Source organism: Hemiscyllium ocellatum, chromosome 10, assembly GCF_020745735.1.
Source record: "Hemiscyllium ocellatum isolate sHemOce1 chromosome 10, sHemOce1.pat.X.cur, whole genome shotgun sequence".
In the NCBI taxonomy this organism is placed as follows: domain Eukaryota; kingdom Metazoa; phylum Chordata; class Chondrichthyes; order Orectolobiformes; family Hemiscylliidae; genus Hemiscyllium; species Hemiscyllium ocellatum.
Window position 1 is genome coordinate 112,266,125 of NC_083410.1, and position 24,086 is coordinate 112,290,210.

General features: G+C 46.5%; 1 long non-coding RNA gene across 1 annotated transcript; it reads right to left on the minus strand.

The window, feature by feature from the left end:
* Positions 1–11,256: 11,256 nt before the first annotated feature.
* Positions 11,257–24,010, minus strand: LOC132819913 (uncharacterized). The gene is made up of 2 exons (XR_009645137.1): positions 23,566–24,010; positions 11,257–13,224 (listed from the first exon to the last, which is right to left on the minus strand). It is a non-coding gene; the product is annotated as an uncharacterized LOC132819913 (long non-coding RNA).
* Between the last annotated feature and the right edge of the window lie 76 nt (positions 24,011–24,086).

A 24,086-nucleotide genomic window follows, 5' to 3' on the forward strand; every position in this document is an offset into this window, starting at 1 on the left:
CTCCAAGGCGGACTTTGGGACAGGCAACAACGCAAAGTGGCCGAGCAGAGGCTGATAGCCAAGCTCGGTATCCATGGGGATGGCCTCAACCAGGACCATGGGTTCATGTCACACTACAGGTGACCTCATTGCACGACACACACACACACAGACACACACACACTCCTACAGACCCATACACTCATAGAGTCATAGAGATGTACAGCATGGCAGCATGGAAACAGACCCTTCGGTCCAACCTGTCCATGCCGACCAGATATCCCAACCCAATCTAGTCCTACCTGCCAGCACCCAGCTCATATCCCTCCAAACCCTTCCTATTCATATATCCATCCAAATGCCTTTTAAATGTTGTAAATGAGCTATACGGAGAGCTTGAATAGGCTAGGGCTGTTTTCCCTGGAGCGTAGGATGCTGAGGGAGTGACCTTATAGGGGTTTATAAAATCATGAGGGGCATGGATAGGATAAATAGACAAAGTCTTTTCCCTGAAGTAGGGAAGTCAAGAACAAGAGGGCATAGGTTTAGGGTGAGAGGGGAAAGATATAAAAGAGATCTAAGTGGCAAATTTTTCACACAGAGGGTGGTATCTGCATGGAATGAGCTGCCAGAGGAAGTGGTGGAGGCTGGTACAATTGCAACATTTAAAAGGCATCTGGATGGGTATATGAGTAGGAAGGGTTTGGAGGGATATGGGCCGGGTGCTGGCAGGTGGGACTAGATTGGGTTGGGATATCTGATCGGCATGGACAGGTTGGTCCAAAGGGTCTGTTTCCGTGTTGTACATCTCTGCGACTTTGTAACCTGGTGTTGTGTGATTTTTAACTTTGTACACCCCAGTCCAAGACGGGCACCTCCAAATCATGACTAGTCATTCAAATGACTTCAAGAGAGTCAAGGGGCAGAGGTGAGTGTAATGGCCATCACTTAGGCACAGCTGGAAGGTCTGATGATGGATATATTGCCTAGATCAGATACCCCAGAGTTCTGCAGGAGATAGCTGAGGGGATTGTAGTGGAATCACTGGAATCAGGGAGGACCCTGGAGGTTGGAAAATGGCTAATGTAACATCCCTGTTTAAGAAGCATGGAAAGCAGGAAACTAGGCCAGTTAGCCTGACCTCAGTCCTTGGTAAGATTTTACAGTCTATTAATAAAGTTGGGATTGCAAAGTACTTGGAAGTATGTGATAGGGCTGAGTCAACATGGCTTCATCAAGGGAAGGTCATGACTGACAAATCTGTTAGATTTTTTGAGGAGGTAAAGAGTAAGTTAGACAAGGAAGAACGTGTGGATGTGACCTGTTTTGATTTCCAGAAGGCCTTTGACAAGGTGTCACTCAGGAGGCAGCTAAATAAGATAAGAGCTCATGTTATAGGGGGGAGGTACTGGGACAAAGGATTGGCTGACTGGTAGAAGGCAGAGAGTGGGATAAAGGGATCTTTTTCAGAATGGCAGCCAGTGCCCAGTGGATTCTGCAGAGGTCAGTGTTGGGATCACAAATATTCATGTTATACATTAATGATCTGGACAAAGGAACTGACGGCATTGTTTGTAAGTTTGAAAGTGACATAAATGGCAGGGGTAGATAGTGTTGAGGAAGTGGGAATCTGTGAAAGGACTTAGACAGGTTGGGAGTAGGCAGAGGAGTTGCTGATGGAATACAGTTCAAGAAAGTGAGAGGTTATGCCTTTGGTAGGAAGAGTGGAGGTATAACGTATTTTCTAACTGGGAAAAGACTTTGAAAATCTGAAGCACTTAGGATTCTTAGTACAGGATTCTCCTAAGGTTAACATGTAGGTTTGGTTGGCAGTTAGGAACGCAAATGCAATGTTAGCATTCATTTCAAGAATGTTAGAATAGAGCAGCAGAGATGTACTGCTGAGGCTGTGTAAGGCTCTGGTCATACTGCATTTGGAATATTGTGAGCAGTTTCAGGCCCTGTATCTAAGGAAGGATGTGCTGGCGTTGGAGAGATTCAGAGGAGATTTACAAAAATGATGCTGGGAGTGAATAGCTTGTCACATGAGAAGTGGTTGAGATCCCTGGATCTCTAATCAATGGAGTTTAATGGGATAAGGGCAGATCTGAATAAAAGGTATAGAATACTGAGAGGCCTGGATAGAGTAGACATGGAGAAGATGTTTCCACTGGTAGAAGAGACTAGGACCTGAGGGCATAGACACAGAGTGAAGGGATAACACTTTAGAACTGAGATGAGGAGGAAATTCTTCAGCCAGAGCAGGGTGAACCTGTGTGACTCATTGCCACAGAGGGCTATGGAGGCCAAGTCATTGAGTGTATTTAAGCCAGAGATAGATAGTTTCTTGATTAGTAAGAGGATCAAGGCTTACAGGGAGAAGATGGGAGAATGGGGTTGAGAAACACATCAGCCATGATCGAATGGTGAAGCACACTTGATGGGCTGAATGGCTTGGTTCTGCTCCTGTACCATATGACCCATGGTCTCTGGCCACAGGTTTGTCTGAGATAATCATTTTGGATCACCAGGACTTACTGCTCCTCCATTTCTCATCTCCAGTTACTTTCACTTTCTCACAGGAGGGATCCAGCCTGGTTCACAGACTGGATAGATTGGAGAGCTGGGTGGAAAAGTGACAGGTGGACTTCAATCTAGACAAAATGTGAAGTGATGCATTTAGGCAAGATTAGTTCCAGAGCGAATTATACAATGAAAAGAAGAGCCTTGGGAAAAGTTGATGGACAGAGAGATCTGGGAGTGCAGGTCCATTGTACCCTGAAGGTTGCTGCACAGGTGGATAGAGTGGTGAAGAAGGCACATAGTACGCTTACCTTCATTGGACAGGATATTGAGTGTAGGAGCTGGCAGGTCAATTTAAAATTATACAAGACACTGGTTCGGCCACATTTAGAATACTGTGTACAGTTCTGGTCGCCACATTACCGAGAGCATGTGGATGCTTTGGAGAGGGTGCAGAGAAGGTTTACGAGGATGTTGCCTGGTATGCAAAGTGCTAGCTATGAAGAAAGGTTGAGTAGGTTAGGTTTATTTTCATTAGGGAAATGGAGATTGAGAGGAGACCTGATTGAGGTTTACAAAACCATGAAGGGTACAGACAGGGTGGATAGAGACAAGCTTTATCCCAGGGTGAAGGATTCCATAACGAGAGGTCACGCTTTCGAGACGAGAGGTGAAACGTTTAAGGGGGATATACGCAGCAAGTACTTCATACAGAGGGTGGTGGGTGTCTGGAACGCGTTGCCAGCAGAGGTAGTAGAGACAGGCACAGTAGATTCATTTAAGATGTGTCTGGACAGATGCATGTGTAGGTGGGGAGTTGAGGGATAGGAATTGGGCGACAGGTTTAGACAGTAGATTTGGATCGGCTCAGGCTTGGAGGGCCGAAGGACCTGTTCCTGAGCTGTACATTTTCTTTGTTCTTTGTTTTTTGTTCACAAATTCTAAAGCCTCTGATTTATTGGTAAGAAGCGACAGCTCACTGCAACTGAAGGGAAAATGAATGACTTTCTTCAGGAATCTGTTACAGGAAGACAGACACCACCTCTCTTTGTGGCAGTCCAAAGGCTTCTGACTGGATCATTCCCAGCCCAAACTGCTCAGCGATCTGGAACCCAATCACCTTGTTTTGCAAGCAGAAGGTCTTTGTCATTGACAACAGGTCACCACTCGACAGACCAATCAGCTACCTGCTGCCATCTGGATCTCCCTTTGTACACACCGTCAGCTCCAGCTCATCAGCAGTTACACTGAGTATCAATAACCTTCTTTTACAACATGCAGTAATCCTTCAACAATCTCTGGTTTCTAATGAAAAGTCCTTTTCCAATTTCAGTCTACAAACAAAAGTACAGATAAATATAGAGGTATGGCCTTCAGACTTTGTATATTCATGTATATGATAAGGTCTTGGATATATTTTATCCATTTATTAATAATAGTGGCATTGAGGACAAGGGAGACTGCGCTGAGCCTGTACAAGGTACACATTCGACCTCAGCTAACCTTGTGTAATGTGTCGAGTTCCAGGCATCACACATTTGGCACAAAGTGCAGAAAAGATTTACAAGAATCATTCTGAAGATTAGTAACAGAATCATAGAAATTTACAGTGCTGAAGGAGGCCATCCTGTCTGTTCTAGCTCCTGAAAGAGCTACCTAGCTGGTCCCACTCTCCAGCTCCAGCTCCGTAGCCCTCTAACTTCATCCCTTCCAAATACATACCCAACTCTCTTTTGAAACTTGTAAGCAATCCACCTCTACCACTCTCACAGGCAGAATATTCCAAATCTCTGAATAAAGGTGTTTCTTCTCTTCTCACTCCTGGATCTCCTGCTCACTGCCTTGAAGGTGTGATCCCTAGTTACTGACATAATAATCAGTGGAAATAGAATATCCTTCTTTACCTTGTCAAAATAGTTCATGATTTTGAACACCTCAGTAAGGTCACCTCTTAATCTTCTCTAGTAAAAAGTGAGGTCTGCAGATGCTGGAGATCAGAGCTGAAAATGTGTTGCTGGTTAAAGCATAGAGGTCAGGCAGCATCCAAGGAGCAGGAAATTCGACGTTTCGGGCCAGAGCCCTTCATCAGGCCTGAATTTCCTGTTCCTGGGATGCTGCCTGACCTGCTGTGCTTCAACCAGCAACACATTTTCACCTCTTAATCTTCTCTGTTCCAAGAAGAATGAGCCCAATCTCTCTAAACTTTCCCTGTGTCTAAAATCCCTCATTCCTGGCATCATTCTAGTAAATCTCCTTTGAGTTCTCTCCAGGACTTTCATATTCTTCCCTAATTAAGATGCCCATAACTGAACATAATACTCCAAATGTGGTCTGACCGATGATTTGTAGAGGTATAGCACCACGTCCTTGCTTTTAAGCTCTATGCTTCTATTTATTAACCCAATGATTGTATAAGCCTTGTTAAAACTGTTTCAACTTACCTGGTTACCTTCAGAGACTCATGCAGTGAACCTTGCGGTCCCTGTGCTCCCCTTAAAATTGTCTCTATTGTCCCTCCATGTTTCTGAGACTAGAACGTAGTCCCTTACATTTCTCTGCTTTGAAATGCCAGGTGTCTGCCCATTTGGATAACTTGTCAATGTTCGCCTGAAGTCGCCCAGCATCATCCTCACAATTCAGTATTCACCCTAGCATAGTATCATCTGCAAATTTGGAGATTTTGTCCTCAATACACGTCTGCAAATGGTTTATATAAATCAGAAAAAGGATCCCAGCCCCAATCCCTGAGGAACACCATTTTCATGTCATCTCCAGTCTGAGAAATGCCCATCTCTCTCTCTCAACCTGAAATGTTAACATTGCTTTTCTCAACACAGGTACTGCCAGACCTGTTGAGTTTCTCCAGCATTTTCTGTTTGTATTTTAAATTTCCAACATGCATAGAATTCAGCTTTTATTTATGACAGTGATTCAAAGACCGAAATGTCTCCGTTATGAAGATAGAGTGAAAGAGTTGGGATTGATTGGAAAGGAAGAAACTAAGAGGATGATTGATTGAAATGTTTGAAATCATGAGGGGTTTGGGACAGAAGGTGGGGAGAAAATGTTCCCAGTGCTGAATGCAGTGCTCCCAATAAGACCAGTTTCTGGATTTATTCTAACCTTCCAGGGCCTTCAGGCAAACTTTCTCAAAACAAGAGTCTGACAATCAAGAGACTTTATCAAAATCCTCTAACAAGCACCAGGAGATTTAAAGGCTATGGGACTCTGGTTGTAAATCCTTCTAATGGTGTTCCCCACCCATCATCAATCAATCAATCAATCAAACTCCACCTTCTGAAGTACACTATAGATGGCTATTTCATGGGCAACATTCCTCATTATTCTGGTTTGTAATTCAAGGATAATTCAAGAGCAAATAATTTCACCTTAGCGAATGTGGCTAAAGGAGAGAATGACAGTCATTCAGACAATACAGCAGCTGTGAAAGCATTCCTGAGTGAGAAAATGTGCACAATTAATAATATTGCAATTGATTACTAATTAACAGTTCACATCTATATTGTAACTTATTTGTTTAAAAAGCTAACACAAGTTCTCATAAAATTAAAAGCAGACACAAAAAATTGTGATTGTCTTTTTTTAATACAATGTAACAGCAATAAACTGCAAAAAGGGCTGACAGTGAGGGTCAAGGAAGCCCATAAGCAGTGATTGTTTTATGGACCACAGCAGAATAGAGCTCAGAGAAACACAGGCATTTCCAGCTTGGTGAAGCTAGCTGTCTGTGCTGAAGCTAAAATTGGGCTTGTGAGCAGATGTAGGAGAAGCACAGCAGGTCAGGTGGCATCCGAGGAGCAGGAATATCGACATTTCAGGCAGGAGCCCTTATCCTTTCCTAATGAAGGGCTCCTGCCTGAAACGCTGATTTTCCTTCTCCCCAGATGCTGCCTGACCTGCTGTGCTTTTCCAGCACCACTCTGATCTTGACTCTGATCTCCAGCCTCTGTAGTCCTCACTTTCGCCTAGCAGGTGTAGGAGTACAGTTTCCAGAATACAAGGCAGCACTATCTTGCCTGGGAGTATGTACTAGTAGAACATGAGCCAGGATTGAAGCCGACCATGATGGAAAAGATTTTGAGGAAGTTGCAAAGATTAACAGATTCAATGACCCGAAGTGTCCACCCTAGGGTTTGCTGAGACACCAGGAGATCTGTCTTGAACACATTTACAATTTGATGTGTTGTGAGCAGTGTTCTGTTTTATCTGTTACCCAGCTCAATCACAAGCTAATTCTGGATCTTAGAAATAGATTGTAAACATATTGTAGATTGTATTACTGTTCTAACTTTTTATAATAAAGTTTATTGTTTGTTCAAAACCTTGTAATCTTGTGGCTTCACTCTTTTTAGTAAGTACCTGACCTCTCATACTTTGTCGACTTTTGAAGAAAAGTTGCTGGTCTCCGGTGAGATTATAACAGAAATTTGACAATCTGTCTCAGGATTGTAACAAAATGCAATCTCCAGACAAAAGGTATAAACAAAGAGAGAATGAGGACATGGGATTGCAACAGGAAAATTGATCTCAATCCCATCGATCATGCAGGGTGAAAACAAACAGAAACAATCAATTCTTCATTTAAAACTTCCAAAATAATAACTCCAAACAATGAAAACATTCAGCTTGACCCAGGCGCAATGATTTGAGAAGAATGTGACCTGTTCTTTTTGTCAAGATAAGTGACCCTGAAAGCTGCTAAAATTATCACATAAAATATTGCTTAGTGTTTCAGTTGTTGGAATTTCAATCATGATTCAACAGAATGTTAATTAAGGCCAAATCTTACTTCTCATTGTAATCAAAACAGGAGTTTCAACATTTACAAAATATTTTTATTTCCAGACTACAGCATCCACAGTACATTGCTTTCACATTTATATGTTTGTTAACATGGAAATTCCAGAAATATCCAAGATGTCATCATGGTGCTTGGAGTAATTACTGCTCTCAACGAAAGGCTTTCATTTTCTGCCTTGTCATCAGAACTCCCATAGAACATCGAACATTACAGCTCAGTACAGGCCCTTCGGCCCTCAGTGTTGTGCCGACCTGTGGAACCAATCTGAAGCCCATCTAACCTACACTATTCCATTTACACCCATATGTCTATCCAATAACCATTTCAATGCCCTTAAAGTTGGCGAATTCAGTTTTCCTGAAGAAGGGCTTATGCCCGAAACGTTGAATTTCCTGTTCCTTGGATGCTGCCTGACCTGCTGCGCTTTTCCAGCAACACATTTTTGGCTCTGATCTCCAGCATCTGCAGACCTCACTTTCTCCTTAAAGTTGGCGAGTCTACTACTGTTGCAGGCAGTGTGTTCCATGCCCCTACTACTCTCTGAGTAAAGCAACTACCTTTGACATCTGTCCTATATCTATCACCCTTCAATTTAAAGCTATGTCCCCTAATGCGAGACATCACCACCCAAGGAAAAAGACTCTCACTGTCTACTCTATCAAATCATCTGATGATTTTATATGTCTTAAGTCAGCTCTCAACCTTCTTCTCTCTAATGAAAACAGCCTCAAGTCCCTCAGCCTTTCCTCATAAGACCCTCTCTCCATACCAGGCAACATCCTAGTAAATCTCCTCCGAACCCTTTCCAAAGCTTCCACACCCTTCCTATAATGTGGTGACCAGAACTGTATACAATATGCCAAATGTGGCCGCACCAGAGTTTTGTACAGCTGCAGCATGATCTCACGGTTCCGAAAGTCAATCCCTCTATGAATAAAAGCTAACGCACTGTCTGCCTTCTTAACAACCCTATCAAACTGAGTGGCAACTTTCAAGGATCTATGTACCTGGACACCAAGATCCCTCTGGTGGTCTACACTACCAAGAATCTTACCATTAGCCCAGTTATCTGTATTCCTGTTATTCCTTCCAAAGTGAATCACCTCACACTTTTCTGCATTAAGCTCCATTTGCCACCTCTCAGCCCAGCTCTCCAGCTTATCTATGTCTCTCTGTAACCTACCACATCCTTTGTCACTATCCACAACTCCATTGACCTTAGTGTCTTCTGCAAATTTACTAAGCCATCCTTCTATGCCCTCGTCTAGGTCATTTATAATGATGATAAACAAGAGCTGACACTCTGACAGTGTGACACTCGCTCAGCACTGATCCTCTGACAATGTGGCACTCGCTCAGCACTGACCCTCCAACAGTGCACTTCCTCGGCACTGACCCTCCAACAGTGCCCGCTCCCTCAGCACTGACCTTCTGATAGTGTGGCACTCCCTGAGTGCTGACCCTCCAACAGTGCAGCGCTCCCTCAGTACTGACCCAATGACAGTGCGGCACTCCCTGAACACTACCCTCTGACTGTGCGGCAGTCTCTCAGTACTGACCCAATGACAGTGCGTCACTCCCTCAGTACTGACCCAATGACAGTGTGGCACTCCCTCAGTACTGACCCAATGACAGTGCGTCACTCCCTCAGTACTGACCCAATGACAGTGTGGCACTCCCTCAGTACTGACCCAATGACAGTGTGGCAGTCTCTGAGCGCTAGCCCTCCAAGATAAGGCTGAAGTAGTTGCAGCAATCCTCACCCAGAAATGCCGATTGGATGATGGATTTCAGCCTCCTCCAGTGGTCCCCAGCATCACAGACACCAGTCTACAGCCAATTCCATTCACTCGACGTGAAACCAAAAAATGCTTGGAGATACTGGATACGGCAGAGCCTCGGATGAGACTCAATGTTGATCAGTAAGCGGGGGGGGGGGGGGGGGGGGGGGTGAATGACCTGGGGATACGTTTGGATAATGAGAACTGCATTTTATAGAGAATGGGAGGGGAACCACGGCTGGCTGGGAGAAGGAATGTGTGTTTCAGCAGCAGACAGGCTGAGGTTGGGTTTGATTTGAACAATGATTATGTGACTCAGTCTCCACTTTTATAACATTGTATGTTGCAATGAGATGATGACATATAGAGTGTGTATTTAATCATCATGTACTCTGGCACATCATTAATTTTACAAAATTAAATGTATCAGATTATCAACTCTCTCTCATATTGAAACACTGGCTACAAACTTATCAGTATCTGCATAATTTCCAAAAATGCATTAACAAAGGGCATGTTTTCACATGGGTCAGTTCATATTTTAATCATTGCGAAGTCGCTGTATTATTTGAGTAAAAAGCAGCAGATGTTCAGAAATGTGAAATAAAAGGAGAGCTGGGGCCTGCCAGCAGGTCAGTCAGTATGTTCCCAACTGGGGCACATTTCAGTCTCCTGTCTATCGCTGCTCAAAATTCACACTATGTCAAGCAGCAGGAGAATGATTAACCAGAGGGCGATGGGGATGGGGGAGGCACTGGCCTACTGGTATTATCACCAGACAGTTAAACCAGAGAAAGTGAGGATGCAGATGCCGGAGTTTGGAGTCAAAAAGTGTGGTGCTGGGGAATCACAGCAGGTCAGGCAGCATCCGAGGAGCAGGAGAATCAACATTTTGGGCGTAAGTCCTTCATCAGGAGTCTGTTCCTTGAATGCTGCCTGACCTGTTGTGCTTTCCCAGTGCCATACTTTTTGACTGTTAATCCAGAGACCCAGGTAAAATACTGTGGATGAGGATTCAAAACCTACCATGGTAGATGGTAAAATTTGAATTCAATGAAAATCTGGAATTAAGAATCTAATGAAGACTATGAATGCATTCCTGATGGGGGCGGGGGGAAAACCCATCTGGTTCACTAACATCCTTTAGGGAAGGAAACTGCCATCCTCACCTGGTCTGACCTACAAGTGACTCCAGACCCACAGCAAAGTGGTTGACTCTTAACTGTCCTCAGGGCAATTAGGGATGGGCAATAAATGCTGCCCAGCCAGTGACGCCCTCATCCCACGAATGAATGAAAACAAAGGGCACTGTTTTATGATCATCCCAAGGTGGCCAGTGCTGGGGGCAATGGGGAAAAGTCATTGCATGGAGCAGGTTGTTATAATCTGGTCTGTGGGTGTGAAAGAGATGGAACCAAATTCCTCAGTAACTTACAAAAGGAAATTGGATAGATCGTTGAAAGGGCTTATTCCTGAAATGTCGATTCTCCTGCTCCTCGGATGCTGCCTGAATTGTGTGCTTTTCCAGCAACACACTCTTCGAAAGTAAAAATCAGTCAGGCAGTGGGCAAGGAGTGGACAGAGGGCCAAATAGCCTCCTTCTCTCTCATGCTCACTCAATAGTGGCTCTGTTTTAAAATTTTCATCCTTGTTTTCAAATCCCTCCATGACTTTGATTTGGAGATGCCAGTGTTGGACTGGGGTGGACAAAGTTAAAAATCCCACAACACCAGGTTATAGTCCAACAGGTTTATTTAGAAGCACTAGCTTTCGGAGCGCTGCTTCTTCATCACAACCACCTGCTTCCAAATAAACCTGTGGGACTATAACCTGGTGTTGTGGGAGTTTTACCTGCGTACTCGCTGTGCCTTCAGCTGCCGGCCTGCTGAGCTCTTCAGGACTTTCTCTATACCTGTATCTCCTCCTCTTCACCTTTAAAACACTCCTTAACTCAACCTCCTAGACTGAGCTTTGGGTCACCTGTCCTAATATCACCTCTTATGGTTCAGGGCCCAGTTTTGCGTGTTGATCCTTCCTCCGATGGTCCTCGAGGTGGTTTACTATGAATACAAGTCATTGGGGTTAAGGGTGTGATGTAAATGCAGATTGTTGTTGTTATCAGTCATACAGAAGTCTCCACACCTTCTCATGTTACAGGAATTACAGGGAGTGTCTGCCACTTTATTCTGAACATTCAGGTACAAACCCTATGGATCCTACACAATTACACAAATATTCACTTTTGGAAAGGTTGCATTTAACACGAGAGGGGTAAGTGGGGGATATATCGAGGACCAGATTGGTATGGGGCCTATTACATTGCTCCATGAGGAGGGTACTGGGGCTGGAGGAGGGTGGACTTGCAGGATGGTTTGGATCTATATCTCCTGGTTTTTGTCATAGCTTCCAGTTCCAACCCTGAGTGATGTTCTCCCGGGGAACAATGTTTAAGACATTTGTTGGATGGGTGTTTCTTGTGATTGGTATCGGATCGCTCCAGGCTTTCTGGGAGGTGGGAATAACGTGCCAAGGTTGCAGTGTGACCTGGTGTCCTACACTCAGCCCCAACAAACTGCGACGCCCTGTCCTAGAGCGATCATTGGTCTGTGCTGGTTCTTAGCTGGGACAGAGCAGGGTCTGTGCTGGTCCTCAGCTGGGACAGAGCGGGGTCTGTGCTGGTCCTTAGCTGGGACAGAGCGGGGTCTGTGCTGGTGCTGCCAGCTGGGACAGAGCAGGGTCTGTGCTGGTCCTCAGCTGGTACAGAGCGGGGTCTGTGCTGGTCCTCAGCTGGGACAGAGCAGGGTCTGTGCTGGTGCTGCCAGCTGGACAGGGCAGGGTCTGTGCTGGTCCTCAGCTGGGACAGAGCGGGGTCTGTGCTGGTCCTCAGCTGGGACAGAGCGGGGTCTGTGCTGGTCCTCAGCTGGGACAGAGCGGGGTCCGTGCTGGTGCTCAGCTGGGACAGAACGAGGTCTGTGCTGGTCCTCAGCTGGGACAGAATGGGGTCTGTGCTGGTGCTGCCAGCTGGACAGGGCAGGGTCTGTGCTGGTCCTCAGCTGAGACAGAGCGGGGTCTGTGCTGGTCCTCAGCTGGGACAGAGCGGGGTCTGTGCTGGTCCTCAGCTGGGACAGAGCGGGGTCCGTGCTGGTGCTCAGCTGGGACAGAGCGGGGTCCATGCTGGTGCTCAGCTGGGACAGAACGGGGTCCGTGCTGGTGCTCAGCTGGGACAGAACGGGGTCTGTGCTGGTCCTCAGCTGGGACAGAGCGGGGTCCGTGCTGATGCTGCCAGCTGCTGGCTCTGTGTGAACAAGACCATGTGCTGCTGTTGATAACCTCACGGTACACTCCTGGAGGTGTTTCTTATAGATAATAACAAGTTCTTGATGATTCAACAACAGTTTGTTCAGCCATGCCCATCAGACAGGGTCTGAATTGCATTAGTCATTCCAGAAATAAACTGTTTCAGAAAACTGTATCAGGAAGCAAACAGGAAGCAATTTCTTGGCTGACTGGTTCACCTGTCACCATAGTAACCACAATCCTATTTCCCGAGTGATGGAAAACAAAGACATTGCATTGATTCAAGAATCCACGACAACGTGAAAAGAGTCAAATTGGTGCAAACCTGAGTTCCCGGTTATGGTCGAGGTACCAGCCATTCCCACTGGATAAGTAGCTAATCCCTGATAAACTGAACATCCAGACTCCCAATTCTGGAATAACCAAAGTTGCAAGTCACCACTCCAACCAAGCAGAGTGGATTTAGACCATTTTCCAGTATAATCAGAGGGAAACTGTTATCCACAAACTGTCAGTGAGTATAAGACCATCAGGTACAGAATAGCTAAAGCTGTGGGAAAGGTGACAGCAATGTTAATCAGAGACAACGTGAAGCAAGTGATCAGTCATCTCAGCTCCAGGACATCTCCGCAGGAGTTCCTCAGGGCAGTGTCCTCGGCCCAACCATCTTCAGCTGCTTCATCAATGACCTTCCCTCCATCAAGTCAGAGGTGGGGGTGTTTGCTGATGATTGCTCAGTGTTCAGCACCATTCCCAATTCCTCAGACATTGAAGCAATCCATGTTCAAATGCACCAAGATTTGGACAATATTCAAGTTTGGCCTGAAAAATGGTAAATAACAATTATGCCACACAAATGCCAGGCAATGACCACCTCGAATGAGAGACAATCTAACGACCGCCCCTTGATGTTGAATGGTGTTACCATCATTGAACCACCCACTATCAACATCCTCGGGGTGGCATTGACCATAGCCCTATTTGTATCGCTTGCCTTTATTGGTCAATGCACTGAGTACAGGAGCTGAGAGGTCATGCTGCAGCTGTACAGGATATTGGTTAGGCCACTTTTGAAAAAAACTGCATTCAATTCTGGTCTCCCTGCTACAGAAAAGGTGTTGCTAAACTTGAAAAGGTGCAGAAAAGGTTTATGAGGATGTTGTTGGGGCTGGAGGGTTTGAGCTAGAGGGACAGGCTGAATAGACTGCAGCATCGAAAGCTGAGGGGTGACCTTTTAGAGGTTTATAAAATCATAAGGGACATGGATGGGTGAATAGCCAAGATCTTTTCCCAGGGATGGGGGAATCCAAAACTAGATTAGATTAGATTACTTACAGTGTGGAAACAGGCCCTTCGGCCCAACAAGTCCACACCCACCCGCCGAAGCGCAACCCACCCATACATTTACCCTTACCTAACACTACGGGCAATTTAGCATGGCCAATTCACCTGATCCGCACATCTTTGTGACTGTGGGAGGAAACCGGAGCACCCGGAGGAAACCCACGCAGACAGGGGGAGAACGTGCAAACTCCACACAGTCAGTCGCCTGAGTCGGGAATTGAACCGGGTCTCAGGCGCTGTGAGGCAGCAGTGCTAACTACTGTGCCACCGTGCCGCCCACAAACTAGAGGGTATAGGTTTAGGTTGAGAGGGAAAAGATTTAAAAGGGACCTAATGGGCAACTTTTTCACACAGAGGGTGGTGCGTGTATGGAATGAGCTGCCTGAGGAAGTGGTAGAGGTTGGTACAATTACAACATTTAAAAGTTACATGAATAGGAAGAGTTTAGAGGGATTTGGGCTAAATGCTGGAAAATAGAAAAAGATTAATTTAGGATATGTGGTCAGCATGGATGAGTTGGACTGAAGGGTCTCTTTCCATGCTGTACATCTCTATGACTCTATAAACTGAACTGGACTAACCAGATACATGTTGTGGTTACAAGTGCAGGTCCATGAGTTCTGCAGTAAATAACTCAACTCCCGTCTTCCCAAAGCATGTCCACTATCTACAAGGAACAGTTCAGGAACAATACTCCCCACTAGCCCTGGATGGGGGCAGCTCCAACAACACTCAAGAAGCTCAACACCATCCAGGACAAAGCAGCCCGTTTGATTCATAAATATTCACTCCCTCCATCACCAATGCTCAGTAGCAGCAGTGTGTGCCATCTACAAGATGCACTGCAGAAATTCACCAAGGCTGCTTCCTCAGGACATGACTTTCCAAACCCACAATCTCTTCCAAGAAGAACAAGGGTATATGATACTTGGGAACACCACCACTTGCAAGTTCCATTCCAAGCCACTCACCATCCTGACTTGGAAACATATCGCCGTTCCCTCACTGTCACTGGGTCAAAATCCTGGAATTCCCTCCCTAAGGACATTGAAGGTCTACCTACAGCACATGGACTGCAGCGGTTCAAGATGGCAGCTCACCTCCACCTTCTCAAAGGGCAACCAGAGACAGGGAGTAAGTGATGACTAGCCAGTGATGCCCAAATCCCCTGAATGAAAGTTTAACCTCACAGTCCATTCTCCTGCCCCTCAATTTCTGGCCCTCCTCTATGAATATCTTTGGATGTTTACAATGCTGTAGTGGTGCCAAGACTTTAATGACCAGAAAATCCTAATTTTCCAATAATTAGCAAAGTCTCACTCAAATTCTGGCAGAACAAACAAGAAATGTATTGATCAAGAAATCACCATAAATCACTCTCTTGTCTCATGTAAATCCTGAACCCAAAAAGGGGCAAGTAATTTAATTAAAATATCTGTTCACTGATTATGGGCTGCTGCAGTAGAAGGTTAGATGGAGAGAGATGTGACTGTAAAACCATGTTTGAATATTCTCAGGAAATGTCTCCCAGTCAAACAGGGGGAAAAAAATCATTTAAGCCTGCATCATCATGTTTCAACAATTGTGGCGTTAGCAGAAGTGCTCTTGTTGGGTAATACTGTCGTGTGTCATCATTGCCAGTTATATTGCAGCCTGTATTGCAGGTTGTTCCTGTGATGGGGTCCAGTCAGTCCATTCTAATGAAGTCTGAGCTTTACTGACAGGGAACAGTGAGGACTGTAGATGCTAGAGATGAAGGGCTTATGCCTGAAACATCAATTCTCCTGCTCCTTGGATGCTGCCTGACCTGCTGTGCTTTTCCAGCACCACACTCTCGCCTCTTGAGTTTCACTGACATCTGCCTCCCTTTGCAGGCAATACAGGTTGTGTTTGGGGTCTTGTTGAGTACAAAGAACTGTTATAGTGGATCTATTTACATATTGACCATGCTGGAGGGGACAAGTTTAAGCCTAGTGAAGTACGTTTTTGTATGACAGAGCTGCTATTAATGGTGAATGTTTTGTTTGAGATACAACTCTCATCAGGTGCTGAGAGGACAGCATTGTGTGCTGAACCGGAATGGTGGTGGGTTTGACCCTGGCTGTAACAGGCAGCATTCCGCAGCAGGTTTGGGTGAAAAGTGAAAACCTGAGAAATATCTAAAAGGCGCTCACTGTGAGGGTGTACGCAGGGAGCAGGCAAGCCCTGCATACTGCAACAAGCCAATGTTTAAAAGGCAGATCACAATTGTTCTTAAAATACCAAAACCATGCTGTCACTTCTTACACTTGATGAAAGAAAATAAAGTCACCGTAGTCCCACTCTTTCATTAGAGAGAGAGAGAGACAACGGGGGTGGGGGGCGCAGGGGTGGTTAAACCTGAGGGTCACCCCATCTCAAGTGAGGTTGGGACAGAGTCCTTCTTGGTTACATCAGCCAGTGCAGGAATTGAACCCACACTGCATCATAAACTAGCTCACCAGGCAACTGAGCTAACCCTGACTTTAAACCAAGCCCCAGTCTGTTCTGTCAGAAGGTTATGGAAAATCCCATGGCTTTGTCTCAAAGAAGAGTGTAGAGAGTGTCACGGTCAATAATTGTCTCTCATTAAACATCACAAGAACACATCTGGCCTTGATCACATTGCTGTTTGTGGGAGTTTGCTGTGCAGAACTGACTGGCTGCATTAGAACAGCAACCGTCCTTTAAAATGTCCTTCCTTCGGCCACCCGGAGGTCATGAAAGGTGCTACTGAATTGCAAGCATCAATTTCTTCAAGTATTGGGAAACACAACATCATGTATGAAATGGGCACAGCAAAATCCTGCAAACAGCAGACCTGATCGTCTGTTCTCATTGACATTGGTCAAGGACAAATTTTAACCATGACACCAGGAGATCTTCCCTACTGTGCAGGGTTATGGACAAAGGTCAGACAGTGAGATTAGCGGAGGTGCTGTTGCAGAGTACTGGATGGAAATAGAGGGGCTCACTGGCCGCCTCAGTGCTGTATTTCTATAGCACTGGGCTCTGTGATGGCAGGAGGGGCTGATCCAAAGGACAGAGCCAGTCAGCAGGATGTGACTAGTGCTGTTGTATGAGGAACTGTGAAGACTCGCATGGTGCTGTGGTAGCGTCCCCACCTCTGAACCAGGAGGCCAGGGTTCACGTTATACTTGCTCTAGAGGTGTGTGATAGCATGTCTGAATAGATTGATTCAAACCAGTTACAAGGACTGAACTAGTGTGCCGTGCTAAGTGTTCACCTATTTGTTAATGACTGAGACATCAGGAGAGATAGCCACTTATCAAAATTAGCCGACGACACAGAGATGGACAGGATTGGATACACTGTCAGTGGAATCATAAATTACAATGAAGTATTGATCAATTAAAGAGTTGCACAAACAAAGTGGCAAATTAATTTCAGTATGGACAAATGTGAGGGCATCCACTTTGGACGTTAAAATCAGAACACTTTCTAATGGAGCATTTCCCAATCTTTTCCTCAATGTGACCCCAATTCCGGGGCTGGAAGATTAGTATGAGTGCACTGAAAATTGAGAGAGGGGAAGTGGTATGGGGTTGGGCGTGGGATGATTTATCAGAGATGTGGGGAGAGGACAGAGACCTGTGACAGTGATTGGGAGGATGCCATTGCTGAGCTCATAACCCCCAAAATTGCAGCTTGCGTACAACCCCCCCAGTCCCCTCGGGGTGTTGATGCCCAGTTTGGGAAACCCTATTCTAAATGGTGAAAAGGAGGATGTGCCCAGTGGTGCTATAGCAGGAGCTGTGAGGGCTGGAATGGTCCAGTGGGAGCAAGAGTACCACTGGACAGTGGAGGTCCAGAGAGATTCGGTGGGGCTGGGGTCAGGGTCAGGTTATTCCAGCAGGAAGAACAAGAGGAAGTGATCAAAAGACAAATGAAATGTTGGTCTCCATATCTGGAGAGGGAGTGACATGGACAATAGTACACCACACCTGGAGTTACTGAGAGGAGTTCTGGATGTCATTCCAGAGGAAGGAGGCCTTAGCCTTGGATGATACCTGTACTCCCAACGAGGACGTTACACTGGCATTGCATTCCCTGGTTTGTAGCAGGTTCGGAGGTGATTTTCTTTCTTTACTCATTCACGGATGGATGAGGGCAGCGCTGGCTGGGCAGCATTTATTGCTCATCCCTAATTGCCCAGAGGACAGTTAAGAGTCAACCACATTGCTGTGGGCCTGGAGTCACATGTAGGCCAGACCAGGTAAGGATGGCAGTGTCCTTCCCTAAAGGACATTAGTGAACCAGATGGGGTTTTCTGCATAATGGTCATCATTGGAGTTTTTTTAAAAATTGGATTCAAGTTCCACGATCAGCCATGGTGGGTTTCGAACCCGGGTCCCCAGAACATCACCACTAGGTCATCATCTTCCCACATTGGTCTTACCAAAATAAGGAGAGGAACAAAGAGCTAGAGAGAGTGAATCAATTTCAGCTGATCAGTCAGTCTAGGATTAGGGGAGAAAACCAGACCTTTCCCGAGTAAAATTAGGAAACATTTCCAAACGCAAAGACTGATGGAAGTTTGGAACTCTCTCCCATGGTAATTGATGCCAGATTGACAACAGCTTTTATCTCTGAGATTGGTATTCATTTCTAAGCTAGAAGTGTCATGGGGTAAATGGGGAGGGGTGCTTACATGGACTGAGGTAACAGATTAGCCACGATCTCAGTGCATGATGGAGTGAGGCTAAATAGTCCCTTGTCCTTACATTTGTGGGATGCCCCAATCACTTGTCAAAGCCTGACTCAGCAACATCCCCTGGTTATTTTGAACAGGCTGTGCTGCTGCTTCCTCTACCACAGTGAATCTGGTTACAGATCCCCCGCCCCACCCCAGAATGACAGTCAGATTCAGATCTAGACCCCAGGACCGTGACTCAGAGAGTTCAAATACAGAGTTGTGAAACTGGTTCACTAATCCAGCCACATGGGAGGGCAAGCACCAGCAATTGGTTTAATCAACCCATCATGAATGAAATGTAATAAATGTAAAGTGAAGCAAAAGAAGCTCTGAGTATGGAAGAGGATTTAGTTTTAAATATGTCATTGTTTGTTGAATAACAACAGGCAATGATACAACATTTAATCTGTATGGTTGTACCAAGATATCAGGGTAAAACTCGAACCATCTGCCCAGGATTACAATCAGGTTTAGTCACCAAGACCGACTCAAGCTGTGGCGCTAATACAGGGATTTGTTAGAAGGGCAAATCATAGAACCCCTACAGTGTGGAAGCAGGCCATTCAGCCCATCAAGTCCACACCAACCTTCCAAAGAGGCTCTACCTTGTAACCTCACATTTCCTACAGCCAATCCACCCCTAACCTGCACATTTTTGGACTGTGGGAGGAAACCCCCACAGACACAGGGAGAACATGCAAACTCCACACAGTTGCCCAAAGGTGGAATTGAACCCAGGTCCCTGGAGCTGTGAGGCAGCAACGTTTGACAAACTGCCACACAGTGGCCTTATCAGGCAGCAACGAGCTTCGAGGGGTGGGCAGACGCAGGAACAGTGTGGGAGTGGAATTGAGTGAGGGACGGTCCCTGGTAGGTTTATAGGATTCCGCCCCCTCACCCCAGACCCAGGGGTTGGGGTTAGGACCCTCGTTTTCCTTCAGGGACATGAATGAGCTCCACTTGAATGTTGAGGGCACGGTTTCAGCATTGACAGTACAAATCCTGGAAGGACTGTGTACTTTGAAGAGGGCAGTGATAGACCTCAGGGCGACAAAGGCAGGCTGTGGAGATTGGATGGACACGAGACAGCTCAAATTGAAAATCCCCTTGATTCTTTACAAAGCTACTTTTGGTCACGTAATGAGTCTCACAGTTACCCAAATGATACTCTTTTCCCTTGGGGGAATTGGAAAGGCAGAATATACAACTTAGTAACCAGGAGATGTCATTCTTTAACCATAAATTAGAACAAATGAGCCCAATCAACTGATAGGTTTCTCTTGAGTGTATTTTTAACGACACACCTTAAAGTGGAAAAATTGCACCATCATTCAGATTTAGTTGACATAATCAACACTGACGGGTGTGCGCTGTTTGTTCTCCACCCTGAGGCATTTAGATTCAACACCCTGAGAGATAGAACATACAACTCCCAGTAAGTTAAATGTCAGACAGATACCGAGTTCAAATGAAGAGTTGAGTGGTGTATGTGGAGCTGAAAATGTGCTGCTGGAAAAGCGCAGCATCCAAGGAGCAGGAGAGTCGACGTTTTGGGCATGAGTCCTTCTTCAGGAATGAGGAAGGTGTGCCAAGCAGGCTAAGATAAAAGGTAGGGAGGAGGGACTTGGGGGAGGGGCGTTGGAAATGCGATAGATGGAAGGAGGTTAAGGTGAGGGTGATAGGCCAGAGTGGGGTGGGGGGGAAGAGGTCATGAAGAAGATTGCAGGTTAGGAAGGTGGAGCTGAGTTCAAGGGTTGTAAATGAGACAAGGTGGGGGGAGGGGAAATGAGGAAACTGGAGAAATCGGAGTTCATCCCTTGTGGTTGGAGGGTTCCTAGGCGGAAGATGACGTGCTCTTCCTCCAGGGGTCGTGTTGCTATGGTCTGGTGATGGAGGAGTCCAAGGATCTGCAGGTCCTTGGTGGAGTGGGAGGGGGAGTTGAAATGTTGAGCCACGGGGTGGTTGGGTTGGTTGGTCAGGGTGTCCCAGAGGTGTTCCCTGAAACGTTCCACAAGTAGGCGGCCTGTCTCCCCAATATAGAGGAGGCCACATCGGGTGCAGTAAATGATGTGCGTGGAGGTGCAGGTGAATTTGTGGCGGATATGGAAGGATCCCTTGGGGCCTTGGAGGGAAGTAAGGGGGGAGGTGTGGCGCAAGTTTTGCATTTCTTGCGGTTGCAGGGGAAGGTGCCGGGAGTGGAGGTTGGGTTGGTGGGGGGTGTGGACCTGACGAGGGAGAGACGGAGGGAGTGGTCTTTTCGGAATGCTGATAGGGGACGGGAGGGAAATATATCCCTGGTGTTGGGGTCCGTTTGGAGGTGGCGGAAATGGTGATGGAGCCCCGCCCCTCCAATCACCACCAGGACAGAACCCCACTGGTTCTCACCTACCACTCCACCAACCTCCGTATACAGCGTATCATCCATTGCCATTTCTGCCACCTCCAAAAGGACCCCACCACCAGGGATATACTTCCCTCCCCTCCACTATCAGCGTTCCGCAAAGACCACTCCCACCGTGTCTGCCTCGTCAGGTCCACACCCCCCACCAACCCAACCTCCACTCCCGGCATCTTCCCCTGCAACCGCAAGAAATGCAAAACTTGCGCCACACCTCCTCCCTTACTTCCCTCCAAGGCCCCAAGGGATCCTTCCATATCCACCATAAATTCACCTCCACCTCTACACACCATTTACTACATCTGCTGCACTCGATGTGGCCTCCTCTATATTGGGGAGACAGGCCGCCTACATATGGAACGTTTCAGAGAACACCTCTGGGACACCCTGACCAACCACCCCATGGCTCAACACTTTAATCCCCCCTCCCACTCCACCAAGGACATGCAGATCCTTGGACTCCTCCATCGCCAGACGATAGCAACACGATGGCTGGAGGAAGAGCATCTCATCTTCCACCTAGGAACCCTCCAACCACAAGGGATGAACTCAGACTTCTCCAGTTTCCTCATTTCCCCTCCCCCCACCTTGTCTCATTCCCATCCCTCGGACTCAGCACCGCCCTCCTAACCTGCAATCTTCTTCCTGACCTCTCCGCCCCCACCCCACTCCAGCCTATCACCCCCACCTTAACCTCCTTCCACGTATCGCATTCCCAACGCCCCCTCCCCCAAGCCCTTCCTCCTTACCTTTTATCTTAGCCTGCTGGGGACACTTTCCTCATTCCTGAAGAAGGACTCATGCCCGAAACGTCGAATCTCCTGTTCCTTGGATGCTGCCTGACCTGCTGGGATTTTCCAGCAACACATTTTTCAGCTCTGATCTCCAGCATCTGCAGGCGTCACTTTCTCCTGATGTATGTGGAGGCCTGATTGTCATCTCTGTGGAAGTCACTTAATCTCTGCTCATGTTCTTTCACTGAAACGTGACCAAGATTCAAAAACTAATTACCACTTCAGCTTGTTCATCAAAACAAATCTCAGAAAACTGGCTGACAATCCTCAAATCTTGGAATAAACTGACTTACAGTCTTGTGAAAGAAACAATATGAAACATCCCCCAGTCACTAAACTCATTTTACCTGGTGATCTCCTCCACCCTGACTACCTCCAAGTTCACAGTCCCATCAATCCCATAACAGCGCGTTTCTACCTCCTTCCCAAAATCCATAAACAGGACTTCCCGGACAGACCCATTGTTTCTGCCTGCTCCTGTCCCACAGGACTCGCTGCTTCCTACCTCAACTCAGTTTTCTCTCACGTTGTCCAGTCCCTTTCCATTTACATCAGTAATTCCTCTGACGCGTTACGTTAGTTTCAGAATTTCCAATAGGCAGCTCCAGCCGCCTCTTCACCATGAACGTTCAATCCCTTGACACGGCCATGCCTCCATCAGGATGGTCTCAGGGCTCTCCACTTCCTCCTGGATAAAAGGCCTGGACCATACCCAGCCCCCAGCGGCCTCCTCCGCCTGACCAAGCTCATCCTCACCCTCAACAACTTCTCTTTTATACTCCTCTCACTTCCTTCAGATTGAAGCTGTGGCCATGGGATAGCCCCAGTCTCTTTGCAAGGCCCATGCAACATTCCTTATTCCAATTCTACTCTGGTCCAACCCAACTCTTTCTCTGGTTTATCAATAACATCATCAATGCTGCTTCCCACTCTCATTTGGAATTGGAAAAATATCCATTTCACTCCCAGTTTCACGCTCTCATCTTCACTGGGTCCATCTCTGACTCCTCCCTTCCCTTACATCTCTGTTTCCATTTCTGAGGATGAGCTGTCCATCAGCGTCCATCGCAAACACAGTACCCACAGTCACTCAATCCAATCTACTGTATCTGCTGTGATCTCCTTTACATTGGGGAAGTCAAGTGTAGACTGGGTAACTGTTTTGCAGATCACCCATGTTCTGTTGCAAAAATGACCTGAGCTTCCAACTGCCACCACTTCAACCCACCACCCTGTTCCCTGGCACGGTGGCTCAGTGGTTAGCACTGCTGCCTCACAGCGCCAGGGACCCGGGTTTGATTCCAACCTTGGGCGACTGTCCGTGTGGAGTTTGCACATTCTCCCCGTGTCTGCGTGGGTTTCCTCTGGGTGCTCCGGTTTCCTCCCACAGTCCAAAGATGTGCAGGTCAGGTGAATTGGCTATGCTAAATTGCCCGTAGTGTTAGATGCATTAGTCAGGGGTAAATATAGAGTAATGGGTCTGGGTGGGTTACCATTTGGAGGGCCAGCGTGGAGTTATTGGGCCGAAGGGCCTGTTTCCATACTGTAGGGAATCTAATCCCTGTCTCAGGCTGGCTGCAGTGCTCCAGTGAAGCTCAGTGCCAGCTGGAAGAACAGCACCTCATTTTTCAATTGGGGAGCGCAGAGTCTTCAGGAATCAATATTGAGTTCAATAATTTTAGGGCCTGAACACCTCCTCCCATGCCCTTACCCCAAGCCCCCCCACCAGGCCATCATATGATTACCACCACAAATGACCCATTAACAGCTCTAATTGCCCCATTAGCATCTATTGATTCTCCTGGGCTGACTTTTACCACTTCCTCTGCTGCTTGACTGCTTCTCGTGCTCTCTGGATTCCATCTCCCCACTCCCCCCAATCCCATACTTACCAACCTTTTCCTTGCTATAATTAGTTCTATAGAAGGATCACTGGACAAAATGTTAACTCTAAATGTTGATTCCTGATGAACGGCTTTTGCCCGAAACGTCGATTTCGCTGCATTTTGGATGCTGCCTGAACTGCTGTGCTCTTCCAGCACCACTGATCCAGAAAATGTTAACTCTGCTTTCTCTCTCCCTAGATGCTGCCAGACCGGAGTTTCTCCAGCAATTTTGTTTTGTTAGATTTGAAGCATCTTCCTCAGTTGCAAATTTATCTCTTTGTGACTCCATCCACTTGGTTTTCTCATTCATCTCTCCCTTTCTTTCGCAGTAAATGACTTTGACTTTCCCTTAGTCTAAGGACATATTTTTACTGGAGCTAAATTTTTTTGTCACATCACTCCAATCAATCTGTTCAAAATACAGAGTTCTTGGATGGAGGAGTTTACCAGAGTTTTATTCTGCAGAGACACATGAGTATCTCTCGTCTAAAGTTTCTGAAACCAAAAACACTTAGGAGACACCACAC